This window comes from Ornithorhynchus anatinus, chromosome 3 (genome assembly GCF_004115215.2).
Source record: "Ornithorhynchus anatinus isolate Pmale09 chromosome 3, mOrnAna1.pri.v4, whole genome shotgun sequence".
Lineage (NCBI taxonomy): Eukaryota > Metazoa > Chordata > Mammalia > Monotremata > Ornithorhynchidae > Ornithorhynchus > Ornithorhynchus anatinus.
In genome coordinates this window covers 78,115,898-78,138,961 of record NC_041730.1, presented here as the reverse complement: position 1 = coordinate 78,138,961, position 23,064 = coordinate 78,115,898, and positions in this window count along the sequence as shown.

The following is a 23,064-nucleotide window of genomic DNA, read 5'->3' as shown; positions in this document are numbered from 1 at the left end:
GAAGTGCTTAATAAATACCACTATTTTTACTATAAGTATGAAACTTGTATGATTGAAGCAGTTACAGTATTAGTATGATGTGTCTCAATCCCCAGTGGGACTTTACCAAACATGAAATAAGGGTTTTGCTTAGCCTCCTAAGAATCCCTTTTCCGGATTACCTCTACTCTTACTCAGATCTCACCTCTTAGCACTCTGTTTCCCAGCCCAGCCATGCACCAAAGAGTCTCCTGAAACTTCTCTGCTGCCTGAAGCAAACTGCCTAGAAGCAGAGAAACAACATGGGCCTGGGGGTTAGAGGACCTGGGCTCTAATTCCAGCTCTGCCAATTGCTTGCTATATGACCTTGGGCAAGTCACTCAATTTCTCTGTGCCTCAGTTTTCTCAACTGTAAAATGGGGATTAAACACCTATTCTTCTACTTAGACTGAGAATCCCATGCAGAGAGGGACTGGGTCCAACCTAATTAACTCGGACCTACCCCAGTGCTTAGAACAGTGTTTGATCCTTAGAAAGCACTTAACATACCAGCAAAAAAAAATCCTAAATGTTTTTCAAAGACCCAAAGATCCAGTTTAAGCAAAAGTCAACCAAATGCCCAGGCATCACATGGGCTTCAGACCATACAATTTATGGTAGGTTAAGCAGCAATTCCAATCTCATCCCAAGGCTCTTGTCCATCCTGCCTTTGAGGTCGGGGTTATGAGAAGATGCTCAGCACTCGGCAACCCCTTCCGATCCTGGTGGTCAACGGATCTTAGCCTCTGGGGAGTTGACCCCAACTGTATTTCCTGATTGAAAATACAATCTGGGGAGAAGAGCCCATAAATGCTTAAGCAGACCAGTTACCAGAATCACATTCCACAGGCAATTAAGCACATCAGGTTAATATAGTGGGGATGACTTATGGGGGAAAAGAAGGGTCTTTAAATATGTGAACCCAAGGGGAAATTCTTTATGAGATTGTCTGTGGCATCCGAAAAAATCCAAACAAATCTTTGTTACGACCCAATAAAATCCTTGAGCTATATTTCTGACTCGCAGTAAAAGCTCTCAAACTTCCACGTCTCCCATCCAACAGGATATCCCATCTATTACATCTGCCGTCTTTCCCTCCCCAAGCTGTGAGTTCACCTGCCACAGACTTCTCAAGACTGTCACCCCATAATGTGCTTCTCAGACCAGAATCTGGCTGCTTTATTCAGCAGTGTAGGTGCCCAGATCTGATTTGAGGATTCTCCTTGGAACATGAGTTCTCGTCTAAAATGTGCTTCCGCAGTCAGAGAGGTCTACATTGTGACATCCTGTCTCCCTCCAGGTCCCAGAGAGGCGTGAACTTCAGGTAATTAGTAAATGGAAGAGGCTTGCTACAACTTTTGGGCAGATTCATTATTGGGTTACCTCCAATTAGACAACTGTCAGATCGGCAAACTGAAGAAGCTGAATACCTTTTATTATTATCTGTATGAAACTTGTAAGATTAAAGCAGTCATCAGTAGACAGACATACAGTTATCCTTGGTTTTGAAAGATAACATTATTGATGGTAAGATTCTTTTCAAGTGGGTGTGGAGGGGTAGGGAGGGGCAACAAACCCATGTCAACAGGCCCTGGAACAGAATAGATCTTAACAATAGATTCTTGCTGACTTAACTGGCTTTGTCCCAAGCAGGACCAGTCTCTGTTTTCAAACCTGCCTCTCAGTATCTCAGTATCTCAGTATCTTGGGAAGCAACATGGTCCAGTGGAAAGAGCCCGGGTCTGGGAGTCAGAGGACCTGAGTTCCAAACCCAGCCCTTCCACTTATCTGTTCTGTGACCTTGGCAAGTCACTTCATTTCTCTGTGCCTCAGTTTCTTCATCTGTACCCGTTCTCCCTCCTTCTTAGACTGTGAGCCCCATGTGGGACAGGGACTGTTTCCAATCTGAATATCTTGTATCTACCCCACTGCTTGCCATAATTATTATTGCTATTATTATTATGCCCAGCTTAGTGAAGATGTTACTTGGGGAGAATAGTCTTTTTCCAGATTTCTGCTCATCAGACTGGTCTGCTTCTTAGAGCAGTATTCAAGAAACCAGTGCTCTGTCACATTGCTTAAGATCTGGCTTCACTATGTCTTTACATCTTTATGTGCTCTATTTCATCAACCTAAAGCACTGAACTACTGCTGAAAAGGAATTCCTATTTTTTTGCATGTCCTCTTGTGTGGGTGCCACCAAAGCATAGACATCAATCAATCAATCAGTGGTATTTACTGAGCACTTTGTTCAAGGGAGAACGAGCTGTGTGCTGGGAGATCAGGTCACTAGAAGAGCTCATGCTGTGGACCCTAAATGGACAAGAGGGCAAAGGGAGGGATTGGAGAGGATCCTTGGAAGTTCAGAGTCCAGCAGTTATACTCCGGAGGAGTGTGGCCAGATGGAGTCTTCTCAAAAATGCCAACTGCTGGGCAGGAGGAAATCGACTTATTAGGGCATAAGCCAGGTCTCAGAGCCAAACTGCTCAGGTCCTTCCATTGTGGTTGGCCACTGGAACCATGGGGGCAGTAATGGAGGCATTCTCTGGTGAAAACTGCTGCGTGTGTTGTGTTTGCACAATACTGTGTGATGTGATGGTATTCTGCAGACAAGGGGCAGTTTCCGATTGATCAAGTGTTTGAAGTTGGCCCTGTACAGACATGATTCAGACTGGGAAAAGGGTCTGATGGGTTGCCTCAGATTCTGACTACTGAGAAACTTCATTTAATCCAGGAAAATGCTCATGGAGAAGCTTAGTACTTGAGAAGCAGTACTGCCTAATGGAAAGATCCCAGTCCTGGGAGTCAGAGGATCTAGGTCACTTTGCTTCTTGGTGCCTCACTTTCCTCATGTGGACAGAGCCTTGTCCTATCAGGTCAATGAACAGAGTATAAAGGTCTGGGAGCTGATCTCTGGACTTTCCCTGAAACCATCACACTGCAAACATCATCTCCGAGGTGCTGGTCTTACATCAGAAGTCACATGGAGATTCAGGTGACACACAGTTGACTACTAGAGAAGCAGTGTGGCCTAGTGGAAAGATTATGGGCCTAGGAGTCAGAGGACCTGGGTTCTAATCCCAACTCTGGCATTTACCTGCTGTGTGACCTTGGACAAGTCACGTAGCTTCTCTGTGCCTTAGTTCTGGCATCTGAAAAATGGGGATTCAATACCTGATCTCCCTCCTACTTAGACAGTGAGCCCCATGTAGGGTCTGATCATCTTGCAACTATTCCAGAGCTTAGTACATTGCTTGACACAGTGAAGTATAAAGTATTAACAATAATGATAATAAAAATAATAATAATAGTGTTTCTATTATTTTGATTATCATTATTGTTAATACTTTAGGTGTCTGTGGCTCAAATCTTGCCCCCCCAAAATAAGCAATAATTAAAGTATTTGCTAACAGTTTACTATGTTCCAGTCACTGTTCTAAGAGCTGGGGCAGATACAGGATAATCAGTTTGGACACAGTCCCTGTCCTTCATAGGGCTCAGAGTCTTAATACCTATTTTACAGGTGGAGGAACTGAGGTCCGAAGAAGTGAAGTGACTTATCCAAGGTCACCCAGCAGGTAAGTGGCAGAGCTGGAATTAGAACCCAGGTCCTTCTGACTCCCAGGTTCTTGCTCTATCCATTAGGCCAGGCTGCCTCTCTGTCCTTGCGCCTCTCCCAGTGCTTAGAAAACTACTTAGTTCTAAGTTCCTGAGGAATGCTAGTACTACCACAGCAAAGCAGGCAGCAGGAACTGAGGAGCTCTTCAGAGAATTCATTACATAGTAAGATTAATTTGTAAAGGAAGAATTAAGGAAGGGATCTATGAGGAAATCACCTGATAAACCCAATTGTGTCCAAATGGAATTCAATCAATTAATCATATTTATTGAGTGCTTACTATGTGCAGAGCACTGTACTACACACTTGGGAAAGTACAGTGTAACAGAGTTGGTAGATACCTCCCCTGGACACAATAAGCTTACAGTCTAGGGGAGGTTATGGCCTAGAATCTAGTCTACATTCTAGAATTGCTTTAAATTTCAGTAAAATCCAATCTATTCAGACCTCAGAACATGCCTAGTAGAAAATGATAGCCTGTGCCTTGCGGTGAACAGTTCTGAGCTACACTAATACGCTGTTTACAGTGACAATCATAATCACTCAGTGCACCTAGGAATTTCAGTCTCATTCACCTGGAACAGAGTCAACCACAAATGAACTTGATTCATAGATCACTGGGACTCTGCAGCAGCTATTGTCTTTTCCTACTTACAGGCTCTCAACATTTGAAGGTAACCAGAACCTTAACCTTCATAGTTCTTTTACTCTCTCCAGTCCTCTAAAGAATAGGTGGCCTCCTGCTGGGCTTCTCTGTGGGAAAGGGGAAATTACCACCAGAGGAAGAATATCCTAAAGCACTTTGGCTACCACTCCTTGAGGTGTAATCGCTTTTAAAGCACTAGTAAGAAGGATGAAGTTTTTTTTCACCTGCCATTTGGTCTCCAATAGGGCCAGCTCATTCATCAAGTTCCAATGCAGGATCCTCTGAAGAAACTGTTCCTTGGATTGCTTGAAGAGGCAACTTTGAGTCCATTTTTAATACCAAGAAATGGGCTCATTTTAAAATAGCAATCTAAGAAACTGAGCTCTCCAAGTAAGTGAAGTACAGCACTCTGGTAGCAGAGAGAACTGCTTCCTCTTCCACCACTCTTCATTGCAGTAAAGTGGGAGGTAAAAGAAGGGGAAAAGACTTGCCCGTAAGTACTAAAGAACAGTGTCCAGTTTTGGCCTCCCCCTCTACTTGAGAAGCAGCGTGGCCTAATGGAAAGAGCTTGGGCCTGGGTGTCAGAGGACCTGGGTTCTTAGCTCTATTACTTGCTTGCTGTGTGATCTTGGGCAAATCACTTCACTTCTCTGTACCTCAGTTTCCTCATCTCTAAAATGGAGTACGTTAAGTATCTGTTCACTCTCCCTCTTAGACTCAGAGCCCCTTAGGGGACTGGGGCTCCGTCTGAGCTGAATATCTTGTATCTACTCCAGCTCTTAGTACAAGACTTGGCATAGAGTAAGCATTTTACAGATACCACCACTATCATTTTTGTGGAACAAGCACTGGCCTAGGAGTTAGGGAACCAGTGTTTCAATCCACGCTCCTCCACCTGTCTGCTGTATGACCTTGGGCAACTCACTCAACTTGTATGCCTCAGTTTTCTCATCTGCAAAAAGGAGAATAAATCAGTCAATAAATTGTATTTATTGAGCACTTTCTGTGTGCAGAGCACTGTTCTAGGAGAAAAGTACTGCACACTAGAATAGACACATTTCCCACCCCTGAGGAGTTTACAGTCTAGAGACCTATTCTATCTATAAATGCCTACTCTCCCTTCCTCCCTTAGAATGTAAGCCTCATGTTGGGGAAGACTGTCTGATGTAATTATTTTGTGTTTAGCTAAGCATTTGGAGTAAAATAAATATTATTATTATTTCACTTCCCACTGCCTCAAGTCTAACCTCCATCTACTTTGTGTGCTGATTACTAAAAAAGAGATATACATGTTATAGACTGATGACCACTTAAAAGTAGCAAAAAGTCTAACTAGGTTCTCAACAGTAAGGAATTGAGTGGTTGGTTTTGGTGAGCAATTCAGCAGAGAAGACTAGCTAATTGATCAGACCGTACCACAGCCAGAACTTAACTTGGCTTTTCAGCTGGGCATCTACAACTATAGACCTTCACAATTCCAGCTTCAGAGTGCCTGGCCCTGTCAGTGCTTCATTCACACACAGACACTTTAAATTCACATATCTCATAAAGATGAACTCCAGGCTACTCCTTGCACGTATAATCAATAAACCCTGGAGTCTTTAATTCTCCCCTTATCATTCAACCCTCTAACAAGCAATATCATCCCAATCTAGGTGGTTTACTAGTGTTCTAAAATCTTATGTCACAATAGCATAGTGGCCCATGAGGCTACTCTCAACTCGGTTCCCACTCTACGTTGCAGTGGAAAGGTTTTTTTTTTTTTGTCTGTTTGTTGGCTTTATTGTGTTTGTTAAATGCTTACTGTGTAACAGGTACTTTTCTAAATGCTGAGGTACATGAAGCAGTGTGGCTTAGTGGAAAGAGCATGTGCCTGAGAGTCAGAGGTTGTGGGTTCTAATTCAGGCTCCGCCACTTAGCTGTGTGACTTTGGGCCAGTTACTTAACTTCTCTGTGCCTCAGTTACCTCATTTGTAAAATGAGGATTAAGACTGTGAACCCCACGTGGGACAATCTGATTAGCGTATGTCTACCACAGTGCTTAGAATAGTGCTTGGCACATGGTTAGTGCTTAACAAATGCCATCATCATCATTATTATTATTATTATTAGGTTGGACACAGTCCAGGTCACACGTGGAGCTCCCAGTCTTAAACCCCATTTTACAAATGAGGTAACAGGCACAGAGAAGTTAAGTGACTTGCGTCACACAGCAGACAAGTGACAGAGCCAGGATAAGAATCCAGGTCCTTCTGATTCCCAGGGCCATGCTCTGTCCACTAGGCCATGCTGCTTCTCTAGTTATTAAAAACTCTTTGTTTCTTCCTTTTGATAGCACTCATCTTTGTTTCTGGTTGTCTCCTGTTGGCTTTGCAATTATTTCCCAACAATAGGATGTCAGACCTAGGGAAAATTAGAGAAGAGGAAGGGAGGTCCAATGAACATGATGACAAATAGAGAAATAGGGAAAAGTGAATGGGGAAGATAAATTATTTTTCTGTTCTGAAGCATCAGGCTTTATATAGTTGTCTCAATTCCAAGGTCAGTATGTTTAAATGTACAATGGCAAGCACCTTGATGGACAATCTGCTAGTTGGAAACATTTATTTACCCATTCTCCCTCTCTGACACACTCCTTCCCTCTACTGTAAATTCACCCATGTAGGAACTGCTGCTTCTGTTTTTGTTTTTCTTTTTTATGGTATTGTAAGGTCCTTACTATTTACCAGGCACTGTACTAAGTTCTGAGGTGGGTACAGGCTAGTCGGGTTGGACCCAGTCAGTCTATGTCTCACCGGACTCACAGTCTTAATCCCCATTTTACATTTGAGGTAACTGAGGCACGGAGAAGTTAAGTAACTTCCCCAAGATCACACAGGTCCATGCTCCATCCATTAGGCCATGCTGCCTCTCTTTTGCTTCTTCAGGAATCTCTCACCACAATTCCTGGATGTGGGAAACTGATCCAATTATTTCAAGCTTGTCCCGGGCTGGGCTTTTCCTTCCACTTAGTCCTCTTAGATTTGATTCCTAGATTATGATTCTAACAATTGACCAAAAAATAGGAGTTTGGTAATCAATCAATAAAGGGTATTTATTGTCTACTGTGGACTGAGTATTGCACTAAGGGTTGGGAGAGTGTGATTGGGGTAGAAGACGTGATCCCTGCCTTGAAGGAATTTATAATCTAATGAGGCTGTCACAAAATAATTTAACAATAGGAAGAAAAAGTGCTTAAATAGCATTTGTAAATCAATATATGCAAAAGTACACTGGGAGGTTGTTGATGCATAAGTGCTGAGGTGGTACAAAAATAATAGTTGAGAGGATGTGAACTGAAGAGAAGAAAATTTAATCCAGAAAAGGCTCCTGGATCAGGTAGGATTTCAGAAAGGCTCTGAGTATTGAAAGAAGTGAGGTCAGGTGGATTTGAAAGGGAAGGGCACTTCAGGGACATGGAAGGGCATGTACCAGGGGTCAGAGGTGGGAGAGTCAAGAATAAGGCATAGTGAGAAGGTGAGTTTGGAAGAAGAGAGTGTGAGCTGGGGTGCAGTAGGAGAAGAGAGTAGAGAGGTAAACGAGAAAGTTGATGGAATACCTTAAAGCCAATGATCAAGAGCTTCAATTTGATGTGGACCAGAATTGGTAACCACTGAAGTTTTTAAAAGTGGAAAGATATGGGCACACATTTTAGAAAGATGATTCTGGCAGCAGAATGAAATATTGGTTGAAGAAGGGGGAGGCTGAAGGAAGGAAAACCAGCGAGGAGGCTTCCTGGGAGGAGCACCAGGACTAGAGTGGCAGCCATTTGAGCATAGAAAAGGACAGATCCAGGAAACGATTCAGAGGAAAAATGAACAGGATTTACTGATAGACTGGATGGACAGGAGAGTTGAAAAAATAAGGAGTCAAGGATAATTCCAAGGTTGTCAGTTTCAGACACAGGGAGGAGGATGCTGTTGTCGTCTGAGGATGGGAAAGTAAGAGGAGAGGATTTGGGAAGGAACACCCATCGATTGTTCTGGGCACACTGCTTCCGTTTGTGTATTTTGCACGGTTCACCTCTATTCACCTCTTCTGGTAGTTTTTAATCTCGGTGTTGATTTCTGCTTTTCTAATTATTATTGCTTTTGTTAAATCTTTGTTTTTTACTCTCCCCATGGGTCAGGTTCCCTGACCCCCTCAGATTGGAGCTCTCTGTGGACTGAATCCCTGTCCTCATATGTCTCCAGTGCTTGGTATGTTGCCCGGCACCTGATCAATGGCATTCCCGCTAACTCCATTACTTACCAACCCACAGTCATGCTCCCTGCTGGATGCTCAGTGCCTAAAAGCAATGCCTATTTTGCTGTTCATGTTGGTAAGCTTTTATCTTTTCACCTTGTTTTCCCTCCTTACTGCTTCTCCTATGCACTTAGGTACCTGCCCCTCACCTCCAGCCCACAGCACTTATGTATATATCTTTATAAATAATTGTTTCCTTTTCCTGTAATTCATTTTACAGTCTGTCTCCTAACATTCTCTCCCAAACCTACATTTTCAGCCATGATCTTTCTTCTCTGCAGTGTCATATTTCCTCCTACCTTCAGGACAGCTCTACTTGGATGTTCTGTCAAAACCTCAAACTTAATATGTCCAAAACAGAATTCCTCATATTCCCACCCACTCTGTCCTCCCCCCAACTTTTCCATCACTATAGAGAGGACCACCATCCTCTCGGTCTCACAAGTCCATAACCCTGGTGTTATCCTCAATCATCTAACTCATTCAACCCACATATTCAATCTGTTACCACATATACCTTCACAACATCGCTAAAATCCAGTCTTTTCTCTCCATCCAAACTGCAAGCACTCATCCTTTCCCAACTTGACTACTGCATCAGTCTCCTTGCTGATCTCCCTTATTCCCATATCTCCCCCTTCCAGTCCATACTTCACTCTGCTGCCCAGATTATTTTTCTACAAAACCATTCAGTCCACGATTCCCCACTCCTCAAGAAATTCCCGTGGTTACCCCTCCACCTCCGTATAGATCAAAAACTCCTTACCATTGGCTTTAAAGCACTCAATCAGCTTGCTCCCTCCTACCTTACCTCTCTGATTTCCTACTACAACCCAGCCTGCACACTTTGTTCCTCTAAAGCCAGCCCACTGTACCTCAATCTCATCTATCTCGCTGCTGATGTATCTCATCACTGACCCCTCGCCTGTTTCCTGATTCTGGCCTGGAACTCCTCCCCTTTCATATTCAACAGACCCTCACTCTCCCTACCTTCAAAGTCTTGTTAAAATCAAATCTCCTTCAAGAGGCCTTTTTTGCTGCTATGCATTCCACAACAGCCTTCACATGAGAAAGCTATAGAGAAAACAAATTGTGTCAGAGCAAGAAAACAACTAAGTCCTAATTCCCCCTACTTCCTCTACCTTCTGAATCACCCGTGCTCTTATATTTGTACTTTTTATTCACCCCACCATCAGCTCCACAGCACTTCCATATATATCTGTAATTTATTTAAACCTCTGTCTCCCCATCTAGTCTGTAAACTCTTTGTGGGCAGGGAACATATCTACCAAATCTGTTAAATTTTATTCTCCCAAGCACTTAGTACAGTGCTCTGCACATAGTAAGTACTCAGTAAAAACCATCGATTGAATGACTGATTAGTTGATACTTGTTGCTCAGTTCCTTGATCCAGTGAAGCCACTCTGATCTCATCAGGGGTTGTTTGGCAGGCATCTTCAATCTCTAGGGATTTCTCCTTGAAGCTTTGGAAAGATCTGGAAACCAAGAGACACATTCCACAAAGCCATCAGGCTTTAAAAGTGGAAGTCACATTACAGAGTAGCAGTGAACCATGTTTGTGAGCACAGAGTGAAGAATGGAATATGGGCAGTTCATACATCTCTCTTTTCAGCTACGTAATGCACAATAGGATCTCAGTGTCATCTTCAAATGAGAAACTTATAGAGAGGATAGAATTGTGTCAGAGCAAGAAAACAACCTTCATTTTTCTTTCACTCCTCCAGTAGGTTACCTCATACTCTTTTGTCCAAAGAGCAGTTTTCAACGAATTGGGGCTTCTGAGATTTTCATTAATTGACATTTGACTTAGGGCTGAATTCATTCTCTAGTCAAAGCAACCGCAGAATGAAATAGATACGCTTCATTTTGGAAACCAGAAATTCTCCTTGTGATTCATCCATGAGAAGCTGAACTATGCCTAATTTTCCAGAGGGACACCAAAATCACCAATTTACCACCCGTCCCTCACTATAGCTTTCTTTTGCTAACATCCTGAAAGCACGCTGTTATCTCCCTCATCTCAGTAGGTTTTATACAGTGATAGTTATTTCACACTTAACAAAGAAGACCTTGACCAAGACGTAGTTGCAAATGGGTTGAAGATCTGCTTTCCATTTGCACATAACATCATCTACTCCAGAATAGAGGCTTCCTGCCATTGTGGTTGGAGCTGCAGCCTAGCAGAAAGCAGATAATCACCCAGACATTGCCAGGAGCCACACTAAAATACCAATGAATGCAATTGGCAAGGCACCTCTCTCTTTCTCTCCCCTCTTTCTCCCCACTTCTATATATCCCAATCTGTCTCTCTCCCCTCCCACCTCCCTCCTTCTGTCTCCCTCCCCCATTCCTCTCTCTTTCTTTCATTCTCTCCCCGGCCCCCAACTCTATCCATCCCTTTCCAAACACCTAAAGCTGAGGGGACCTCTGCTTTCCTTGGGAGAAGATGGATGGCAATTATTCAGAAACAGCTGGGATCCTGGTTTCTTCTCCTTGCCTCAATATTATTGGATTTCATGAATAACAATTCCATGTTTACCTCTTTCACACTCAGCATGGTTTTGTTTCCTCTCATGCTGCATCTTTACAAACTACCTGAATACAGAAGCTTCTCCATTCTATGGATCATCATATTTTCCACTGCAATTTGTGCTTGGAAAACAGCTCTTGGTGTTTCCCAAAGTCACTGAACCATTTTACTGTGGGCATTCTAGAAGACAGGAGGGATTCCCCAAACCGCTGTGCTGTCTAAGAAGACAGACGGATCATGTGTTTCCAATGTTACAGTAAGCTTTAAAGTGAGGCAACCCCATGTACCCAAGTAAACCAGCACAGGCATCACCAAGGGCCACTGGGAAGGATTCATTGGGACTCCAGGCCATGGGCCGGGGAATCCCCCACTCTCTGTCTGATGCACTGGAAGTCAGCTCCCATTCCCTTCAGGAACAATAAGCCCTTCCATTCATTCGTTCAATAGTATTTATTGAGCCCTTACTGTGTACCAAGCACTGTACTATGCAATTGGGAGAGCACAGTATAGCAAAAAACAGACACATTCCCTGCCTACAATGAGCTTACTACAACAGTTAGAGTTGCAAAGGTTGTTTGGATCACAGTAGTCAGGAATGGAGTGGTAGGGAACAGTCTCCTTTCACTCTTTCTGCTTCCATCATCCAGTCTATCAACAGTATTTGTTTAAGACCTATCATGGGCTCAGTATTTTATTAAGCATTTGGGAGAACAGAGTAAGTATTCATGATCCCTGCCATCACTTGGCCTATGTGCTTTTTCTCTGTGTGCCTCCCTCCTTCCTCTTCAGATTGTGAGGCCCATGTGGGACAGGGACCAGGTCTGAATTAGTTATAGTAATAATTAATAGTAGTGGTAATTTTTAATGATACTTGTTAAGCACTTACTATGTGCCAGACACTGTACTAAGCACCAAGGTAGATACAAATTAATCAGAATGGACACAGCCAAGGTCCCACATAGGGTTCACAGTCTTTGTCCACATTTTACAAATGGGATTTATAGTGGTATTTGTTAAGCACTTACTATGTACCAAGCACCTTACTAAGCACTGATATGAGATAATCAGGTCCCACATGGGGCTCACAGTCTAAATAAGAGGGAGAACAGGTATTGAATCCCCATTTTGCAGATGAGGGAACTGAGGCACAGAGAAGTTGAGTGTCTTACCCAAGGTCACACAGACTGTGGGCCCATTGTGGGCAGGGGTTGTCTCTACTTGTTACTGAATTGTACTTTCCAAGCGCTTAGTATGGTGCTCTGCACACAGTGAGCACTCAATAAGTATGATTGAATGAATGAATAGACAAGTGACAAATGTAGGATTAGAACCCAGGTCCTCTGATTTCCAGGACCAAGCTCTTTCCAGTAAGTCACGGTGTTTCTCTGCATGCTCTCTGAGTACTGTTTATGTAGTCTGTGTACTTCTGTGTAATTAACCTCTGTGTACTCTTCCCAGGCAACAGTCTTTGCTCATTGGAAGCACTTCATAAATGAGAGATGGATTGGGGCGCAGATCAGGCCTTCACTACAGGTACAATCTTCTTTATCAGAGTGGTCAGCATGATCATCCACTCACAAGGCCCCCCGAGTCCCAGGCTGTTAACAGCTGAGGCATGTCCAAGCAAGCATATGGCACAATGGCATGAACTCAATTTGAGAGCTCCGACAAGCTGTTTTTTCCAGCTATTGGGACTCTGAGTTGGAAAAGGATTACAGTACAGTTCTTTGCTTGGTAGTCCCCTCAGGGTGTTTGTGTGTGCGTGCGCATGTGTATGCTTATATTAGTCTTTCATACTCGATGAAGATGCTGTTGATGGTTAAATTCACCTACAACTGCATGTGTAATTGAAAAAGCAGTGTGGAACCCACAGTTCCATCTACATTTTGCCCACAAAACAGGCAATCACTCATTCATTCATTCATGCAGTTATATTTATTAAGCACTTAATATGTACTGAACACTGTACTAAGCCCTTGGGAGAGTACAATAGAACAAAAAACAGACACATTCACTGTCCTCAATGAGCTTACAGTCTAGAGAGATGAGCTAGAAAATTAATTTTGTATTTGTTAAGCACTTACTATATGTCAGACACTGTACTATGTGCTGGGGTAGGTACAAGATAATTGTGTTGGACACAGTCCCTGTCCCACATAGGGCTCACAGTCTTAATCCCCATTTGAGAAATGAGGTATTTGAGGCACAGAGAACTTAAGTGATTTGCCCAATGATATCGAGCAGACAAGTGGAGGATCCAGGCAGGATTAGAACCCAGGTCCTTCTGACTCCCAGGCCCATGCTTATCCACTAGGCTATGCTGCTCTTCTCACAGTCCTATGTCGTGTTGTCATATTTGTTGTTTGCTTTACCTGGTGCTTTAGTCATTTTCACTTTAGTTTCACAAACACCCTGTTCTAAAAGAACCACTCTGTTGAATGCAGTGTTCCTTGCTGGGTTTTCTCACTCCCTCATCATCCATCCCTCACCACCCTGCCCTCCTGCCTGGGCAAACCTTCCCCTTTCATATCAGACAGTTTACCACTCTCCCCATCTTTAAAGTCCTAGCTAAAATCCAGGAGGCTGACCTCTCATAACCCCAAACTATTTTCACTCCCCCCTGCAGTTATGTACATAGTCTTAGAGTCCATTGCTTGCCCTACCTGAAATTTATTTAAATGTCTGCTTCCCCATGCTAGATTGTTAACTCCTTGAGGGCACATACTGTGTCTACTCTGTTCTATATTGCCAATCAGCAGCATTTATTGAGCACTTACTATGTGCAAAGTGTTGAGCACTTGGAAGAGTGGTACCATGCTCTTCACCCTGAAAGAGGTCAATAAATACCATCAATTGTTTGACCATCTTTAAAACATTTTATCTGTCTCCTTGCTCTTGTAATGTTCACTTTAGCTCATCATGTAGCACCTGAGGTTATCCTGCAGAGATCCATTCTCCTCCCAGCTCAGTAAGTAACTCCAGGTTATGACCCACAGAGCTAAATCAAACTCAAGTTCACCCAAGAGTTTTTGCTGGTGGGGAAGGAGGAGAGACATCCCAGATAGAAGAGTCCCAGGCAGCCTGGACTCTAAAATTTCCTGGCTCTTCCAAAATAATTCCAGAGACAGAATATTTTGAATTTGTTGGACTGTCAAGGGAATTCTGGGTCTAAGGATGCAGAAGCCTCTTTACTTCCACTTTGGTGGAGGGATGAAAGGGGAAAAGAAAGGATGACAGTCAGTTCTTTACTCCCCTTTGGCTCACACTGCAGCAGTAGCCATTAGCCATTCCTCAATTGACCTAGGCCCAGGACCATCTTTGGAAGGTAACAATGGCCATCACCTCAGTGTGCCCCCTCAGTGCATGTGGCCACGGTCCAAAATTCAGAAGGCCGACCATGTCTCTGCCTGAGTGAGAAGCAGTGTTTGTGTGATCAGGAATCTGGGAGGGGACACAAAGGCAAGAATGGAGGCAAGGGGTGGGAGAACAGAAATTCCCCCAGAACTCAGTGATCGGGGTTCCAGCCACATGAATTGATGCTATTGATGCCTGTCAATGTGTTTTGTTTTGTTATCTGTCTCCCCTCTTCTAGACTGTGAACCCGTTGTTGGGTAAGGATTGTCTCTATTTGTTGCCGAATTGTACTTTCAAGCTCTTAGTACAGTGCTCTGCATACAGTATAGCACTCAATAAATACATTGAATGAATGAATGAACCTAGAAACATCATTCAGAATAGGAAGATGTGGCTGATTTTTCCCACCTCGAGAAGGCCAAAGGTCTGAAACCAGCCCTGAGCAGTCCCGCCCCTATTTGGGGCATTGATTTCTGTGATTAGCTGGGAAGCTGCATTTGCTTGTATTTCCACAGCTCCCAACAACGGAGTGTAGACTTTCCCCATCAAGGGAGCCAACCCAACCTGGCTCCTGGGGAGACTGATGATCCTGGCAGATTCATTCTTACTGTGTGTCTTCCAAACCCCAGGCTATCTGGCTGCCTATGAAGAAGATACCCAGCCACCACAGTGGAGGGGTTTTCTCATTTATGGGGAAGGAAGGCCCTCCCCCATCTTTGGTTAAAGAGGGCCTTAGTTCTCCAGCCAGCCAGCTTTTCTCCATCTGTCTCCAACACCAGTTCGAGCAGGGAGTGTTGGGAGCTGACATTTTGAAACCAGAAGTTTCCAGCTAACATTTTCATGACTTCATTTCACTGTTGATGTTTACCTATCACAAACAGTGCTTCACTGACCTAATAAATATTGATCCGGCTTTGTATTTCCTCTGCTTATCGTTTAGGATACTAAAATGGATTTTCAGAGAGGAGAAAGTGCAGTTGGATTTCTTTCATTCATAAGAGTGCTTCCACCACATACTACAAGTAGGGTGGCCACTGACGGCCCTTACACAAACTTGTCAAGACATATTTGATGTCACGTGTGATGCATGTTGTGATCTAGGTGGCAGGAGTTGGTGTTTAAAATTAAAATACCATGCCAAAGAGCTTCTTATGTCCTCTCAGTCAACTAACCAGTTGTATTTTTTGAGTTCTCACTGTGCACAGAGCAGTGTATTAAGTGCTTGGAAAATTGCCATACAACAGAGATGGTAGATGCTTTCCCTGCCCATGAAGAGTTTACAATCTACAGGGGACACAGATGTTAAAATTAATCACAGATAGAAGAAACAGTCGAGTGTAAGGATATTTACATTAATGCTGTAGGGCTGGGGTGGGCATCAAAGGGATTAAGGGATCCACATGCAAGAGCACAGGTAATGCGGAGGGGAGGTTGGATAGGGGATGTGAGGGTTTATTCAGGGAAGGCTTCTTGGAGGAGACATCTGTAGGACCAGCATGGACTGGTGGAAAGAGCATAGGTCTGGGAGTCAAGGATCCTATTCTAATCCCAGCTGTGCCACTAGCCTGCTGTGTGACCATGGGCAAGTCACTTCACTTCTCTAGGCCTCAGGTTCCTCATCTGTAAAATGGGTTTAATATACTCTCCTTCCCCCTTAGACTATGAGTCCCGTATGAGACAGAGACTCGATATTCCTACATCTGTCCCAGCACTGAGTACAGTGCTTAGCAAAGAGAAAGTTCTTGACATAAACCACAGTTATTACCTGTTTTGATCAGGGGACAGACCAGCTGAGAAGTGGATGAATGGCCAATCTAGCTAGCTAGCAAACCGGTCAATTGCATTCCATCCACTCTATCTCAATTTCTACCTCAAACATGAATTCATATCCTCATTCAGACTTATTCTTCTTTATCAAGAAAATCTGGAATGACACACCCTACATGCCAGAAGCAAGAAACAGCCTTTAGGAAGGGAGAAGAGCTGATTCACCCCCTCAGGTGTCCCCAAAGACAGAGCAGCTCTTTTCAGTCCAATCCCAGTCCAGTAGCACTTGAGATGACGATGCATCAGGTGAGCCAAGAAGACAAATCATCTGGGAGGTAGTTTCGGGAGACTTCAAAGTTGACTGAAGTCTTGTTAAACCTCCCCAGCAGCCACTGCCTTTTCAAGGCCAGTTCTCTTTTCCTTGAGAGGAAAGGCAATTTCCTAAATGTTGGCCCTTTTGATTATTTATTTAGCAGTCCAGTGTGACAGATGGGCAGCCAGGGGATCTGGGAAGTAATCCCAGCCTCTGCTCTCCAAGAGGCTCTTCAAAATGCAACAGGTCAGTGCTTGAAGATGGAAGAGACATTTTTGCCTGACCCCTAGGCCACAGTGGGTGTTTAGTCATAATATACAAGTGCTCAGTATAGGGCTCTGCACTCGGCAAACATTCAGTAAATACCACTGACTGTGGGCAAATCATCAGTATCGGTCACTGCTTCCTGACTGCAAGCCATCTTCTGCTTTTGCTCCTTCCTTCCTCAGGTCCTGCCCTGAGATGTAGGGAAATAGGGTCCCCATTTTGGTGCCTAGGACTATTAAAGAACAAACCTCAGGTGAGACCACTATTCAGCTCTAATTGAAGGTCCGACAAAACAAGGATCTTTGGAGTTCATCCCAAAGATTTTATCCAAGCTCTACCGCAACCAGAAAGAGGACTGCCTGGGAGTCTTAACTAAACCCTTGCCATCCCACTTGACTGCTTCCAGGCTGTTTTTCCTTTCTCCATCTCTACCATCAAAGCCCCAAATCCCTGGTAATCCCAGGTTTACATTCTGCAAGAAAAAATTCAGCAAAAGGAAATCAATAACACCTGCAGGGAGAGAGAGTGAAAACGTGGACTCCCTCCCATAGTAAGAGCACTGGAACTGGAGAGCGAGCAATGGAGTTAAAGGAAAACTGAAAAGAGGAAATCTATACCTATACTGTAAAACCATCCAAAGCCTGAGGCAGGAACGAGGTGGGTTTGGGGACTCTAAGGTGGCTCCAGTCAGAGAGCTCCTCCCACAGATGTCACAGACAGCAAGTGTTGACCATCCACTCCTGGGTGCCCGGCATTATTCCAAAGTCTCTAAATGTTAATAATGTTCCACTCTTGGAAGAAAGGTATCCCCTCTTCAGGTGGGCCTCTCCATGTACTCTTCTCTCCAGAAGGCACAATCCAGGAAAGCTCTATTAACATTCTGCCAACGTATGTGCTGACCAAACCCCAAATTGGCGAGCCTACACCCAGATCATTCTGGGAAATTGAAAACCTCAGCTCTTCTTCCCCACTCAAGCCCTCTTCTCCCAGACTGCCTCTCTTTTCTGCATCATCTGTGCACTTGGATCTGTACCCTTTAGGCACTTGATAGTCACAGGCCTAAAGCACTTATGTACATATTTATCTATAAATCTATCAATAATTTATAGTAATGCATGTCTCTGACTCAAGACTGTAACCTCACTGTGGGCAAGAACATGTCTACCAACTCTGTTTTTTATACTCTTCCAAGTGCTTATTACAGTCCTCTGCACAGAGTAAGTGCTCAATAATTACAACTGAATAAAATAATGGGAGGAACCGCACTAATACAGCGGGAGCAAACTTAGATAGGGCTGCCAGAAGACCTAAAGGCTCCTGTCGGAGACAGTGAGTGACGTTTACTCTTAATTTGGTCCAGTCACTGGGAAGTGGTCAAGGCCCCCTAGGTTGGACTGAAGGATGGACTTTTCTTCTGGCTTTTATCTCTTTGGCCCCTTATTCCTTAGTCACCTCTGGCAAAGAAAATAATTTGGTTAGCTGCAACATAGCTCAAGAAGGAGAATGTACTAAACTCTCTCTGTATCTAAATTTTAGTTTCCTACACCATGTAGGAAGTACCTACTCAAATCTAATGTAAGTCCTCTTGCTGAAATGTAAGATTGGTCTACAAAGAGTTCCTGATTGTAAGAACCAGGAGAACAGGGATCATGTCCTCTTATTCTATTCTAGTCTCCCAAGCTGTTAGTACAATGCTCTGCACACAGAAGGGCTCATTAAATGCAGTGGACTGATTTCCTTTCAGTCTTTTCTTTTACTGGCTAGGTGAGTTTCTTCTAGAGAAGCAGCATGGCATAGTGGATAGAGCACAGGCTTGGGAGTAAGAAGATCATGGGTTCTAATCCCAGCTTTGCCACTTTTCTGCTGTGTGACCTTGGGCAAGTCATTTCACTTCTCTGGGCCTCAACTACTTCATCTTTTAAATAGGGATGAAGGCTGTGAGCCCCATGATGCTCCATGTCTAAAACTGAGTTCCTTATCTTCTCTCCCAAACCTTGTCCTCTCCCTGACTTCCCTTTCACTGTGGAGGGTACTACCATCCTTCCCATCTCACAGGCCCACAACCTTGGTGTCATCCTTGACTCACCTCTCTCATTCACCCCACACAGATAGGTGTCATCCAATCTGTCACCAACACCTGCCAGTCTCATCTTCACATTATCGCTAAGATCCGCCATTTCCTCTCCATCCAAACTGCTACTGTGCTGGCTCAAACTCTCATATTATCTCGACTGGATTATTGTGTTTGCTTCCTCTCTGATCTCCCTTCCTACTGTCTCTCCCCACTCCAGTCTATTCTTCATTCCGCTGCATGGATCAGCTTCCTACAGAAACACTCGGGGCACGTCACTCCCCTCCTCAAAAACCTCCAGTAGTTGCCTATCAACCTTCGCATGAAACAAAAACTCCTCACTCTTGACTTCAAAGCTTTCTGTCACCTTGCCCCCTCCTACCTCAGCTCACTTCTCTCTTTCTATTGCCCACCCCATTCACTTCTCTCCTCTGCCACTCACCTCCTCACGGTCCCCCGTTCGCGCCTGTCCCACCATCGACCCCTGGACCACGTCCTACTGCTGTCCTGGAATGTCCTCCCTCCTTACATGTGCCAAACTAACTCTCTTCCCCTCTTCAAAGCCCTACTGAAAGCTCAACTCCAACAGAGACCTTCCCAGACTGAGCCCCCCCTTTCCCTCTGCCCCTCCCCCCCTCCCCACTCCCCCCTCTCCTGCCCTCTGCTCTTCCCCCTTCTCTTCCCCTCAGCACTGTGCATATTTGTATACATTATTTATTGCCCTATTTATTTTGTTAATGACATGTATATCTCTATGATTTTATTTATCTTGATGATATTGTTTTGTTTTGTTCTGTTTTGCTTTGCTGTCTGTCTCCCCCGTTTAGACTGTGAGCCAGTTACTAGGCAGGGTGTCTCTACCTCTTGCCGAATTGTTTATTCCAAGCATTTAGCACAGTGCTCTGCAGTAGAAGCAGCGTGGCTCAGTGGAAAGAGCACGGGCTTTGGAGTCAGAGGTCATGAGTTCAAATCCCGGCTCCGCCACTTGTCAGCTATGTGACTGTGGACAAGTCACTTAACTTCTCTGTGCCTCAGTTACCTCATCTGTAAAATGGGGATTAAGACTGTGAACCCCACGTGGGACAACCTGATTCCCTTGTGTCTACCCCAGCACTTAGAACAGTGCTCGGCACATAGTAAGCGCATAACAAATACCAACAAACAAATACCAACATAGTAAGTGTTCAATAAATACTACTGAATGAATGAATGAATGTGGAATAGGGACTATATCCAATCGGATTACCTTGTATCTACCCCAGAGCTTAAAAGAGTGGTTGGCACATAGGAGGCACTTAACAAATACCATCATTAGTATTATTATTATAGTTGCAACCCCTACTGTGTTCACAGCTGGGGTGTGTCTAAGGGACAGGGAGCCAAAAAAAAAAAAACCCAGAAAAAGAACACCAGAGAGAAAGAGAAACACCCTATACCTTTTTGGTCAGCTGGAATTAACCATGGGAACTGCTTCTGGCCGAGTTCAAAACCCAGTGAACACAGGGACAGGCCAGTGACCATGAAGAATGGCCATAAGTGGCTCCTATCCAACAAGATCGTGAGCATTGGTCTCAGCCATCATTTACAGCGGCATGTCTCGTGTCTCAACTCACCGCCCCTAGTACTGGTCACTCTTTGACTGGGAAAGGCTAATATGAAAAGTTTCTCGGGTTTATGTCTTTTATTGTTGTTTGTGCCCTGTGCCCCCACCCCCTGGCCTAAATGAATTATGCAAATAGAATTCTTGGCTGAAAAAGCCATAGCCAATACTTAGGCAAAAGAAATCCCTTGGTAGCAGAGGCAGTAAGACTAATTGTAACAACATAATAAGATGAACCTAGAATGTAATAGGATCTGGGCTTTGAAAAAAAAAATAAAGCTCTATTATATCCATTACTGGAGCATAACAAAGTAGCAAGACCTTTGAATAATATGACATGGACTTTATTTATTTTATTTATGAGTAACTCTGAGACTATGTTCTGGGCATTAGAGTGGGAGTACCCCAAAAGGCAGGATTTACAAGGAGGAGGAGGTGGAAGAAAAGGGAGGGGGAAAGGAGGAGGAGGCAGAGGCAGCTTTCTGGGTGAAATTAACGGAGTGCAGGAATTGCACTTTCTTTCCCAGGGTGCTTTGGCTTGTCGCAATCTAGGAGTTTTTGCAAAGACTTGGGCCACTATATGATTGTACTTCAGTGAAGTGGAAAAGCAAATAGACTTTCAGACCATAAGAAAATGAAGTATATCAAAGTAAGTGCATTCAGCAAGTCCAAGACCAAAGATCTTTCTTCGACACAAAACATTTCCGCTCTGAAGCCCAGTTCCCAAACACTTTTGTTTTTTGTTTTTTCTGGTATTTTTACATGATTATTATGTGTCAACCACTGTTCTAAGTGCTGGGATAAATATGAATTAATTAGGTCAGTCACAGTCCCTGTCCCGCATGGGACTCACACTATAAACTTGTTATGGGCAGGGAAAGTGTCTTCTAATTCTGTTGTACTGTATTCTCCCCCAAGCATTTAGAACAGTGTTCTGCACATAGTAAGCACTCAATTAATACAATTTATTGACTGATTAAGAACCCAACTTTACCAGTTAGTAAACATGCCCTCTTTGACCCAAGACAACTTCCCTTGGGGTTTACTCTTAAACAGAAAGAACACCTAAAGAGATCTGCTCTTGTGACAGAGACTATGAAAAATCATTAGTTTTCATAAGGGAAGTGTATATATGTGACTACTTTTTCTTAAAAAAATGGTATTTGTTAAGCACTTACTATGTGCCAGACACTGTACTAAACACTGGGATAGATACAAGCTAATCAGGTTGGACACAATCCATGTCCCACATGGGCTCACAATCTTAATATCCATTTTACAGATGAGGGAACTGAGGCACAGAGAAGTTAAGTGACTTGCCCAAGGTCACACAGCAGACAAGTGACAGAGCTGGAATTAGAACCCCAGTTGTTGCTCATTGTTTGAGTTGTTGCTTTGGTGTATATATTGCCTTCTTTGCTGGGAAAGTGTCCACTAGCTCTGTTGTATTTACTCTCCCAAGTGCTTACTACAGTTCTCTGCATCCAAGAAGCACTCAATAAATACCACTGATTGAGGCCTAGTGGAAGAATCACAAGACAACAACTCAAGTTACCTGGGTTTGAAGCCTACTGTGTGAACTGGGCAAGGCACAGTCTCTCTAGGCCTCAATTTCCTCATCTGTAGAAGAGGGATAAACTGGACTATGAGGCCCATGAGGGACACAATCTGTCCAATTTCATAAACTGTGTCATTCTCAGAAGATAGTAAGCACATAATACTATAATTCCTATATTAATATCAGATCTCACTTTAGATCACTGGCCACCCAAAGCTGTAGAAAAGTTTGCCAACTACATCCTGTTCCAAACAATGATAATGACATCAATAACAATATAATAATGATAATAATATTTATTAAGCACTTACTAGGGTCCAAGCACTACACTAAATTCTGGGGTAGATATAGGTTTAACAAGTCAGACACGCTCTCTTTCCCACACAGGGCTCACATCTAAGCAGAAGGGAGACCAGGTATTGAATGAATCCCCATTTTACCAATGAGGAAAATGAGGCATAGAAAAATTGTGACTTGCCAAAGGTCATACAGCAGGCAATAGAGGAAGTAAGAATAGAACTTGGGCCCTCTGATTTTCAGACCTATGTTCTTTCCACCATTCCATTAGTTCACATGCATTAACCATAGGCACATGACATTACATAATGATATACAGAAGGGCTTGGATGGGAAGGTGAGGTTTCTGTTTTGGGCATGTTAAGTTTTGAGTGTTGCCAGAACATCCAAGTAGACATATCCTGAAGGCAGGAGGAAATGCAACCCTGCAGAAAAGGAGAAAGATCAGAGTTGGAGATGTAAATTTGGAAATCATCCACATAGAGATGATAGTTGAAGTCAAGGGAGCAGCAAATGAGTCCTCCAAAGGAGTGGGTAAAATTGGAGAATGGATGGGGAACCAGAACTGAGGCTTGAAGGACTCTCTCAGTTAGAGGGTGGGAGGAAGAGGAAGAACCTGGAAAAGAGACTGAGAATCGGTGGCCCAAGAGATGAAGGAGAACCAAGAGAGGATAGTGTCAGTGAAGCCAAGGTCATATAGTGTTTCCAGAAGGGGGTGA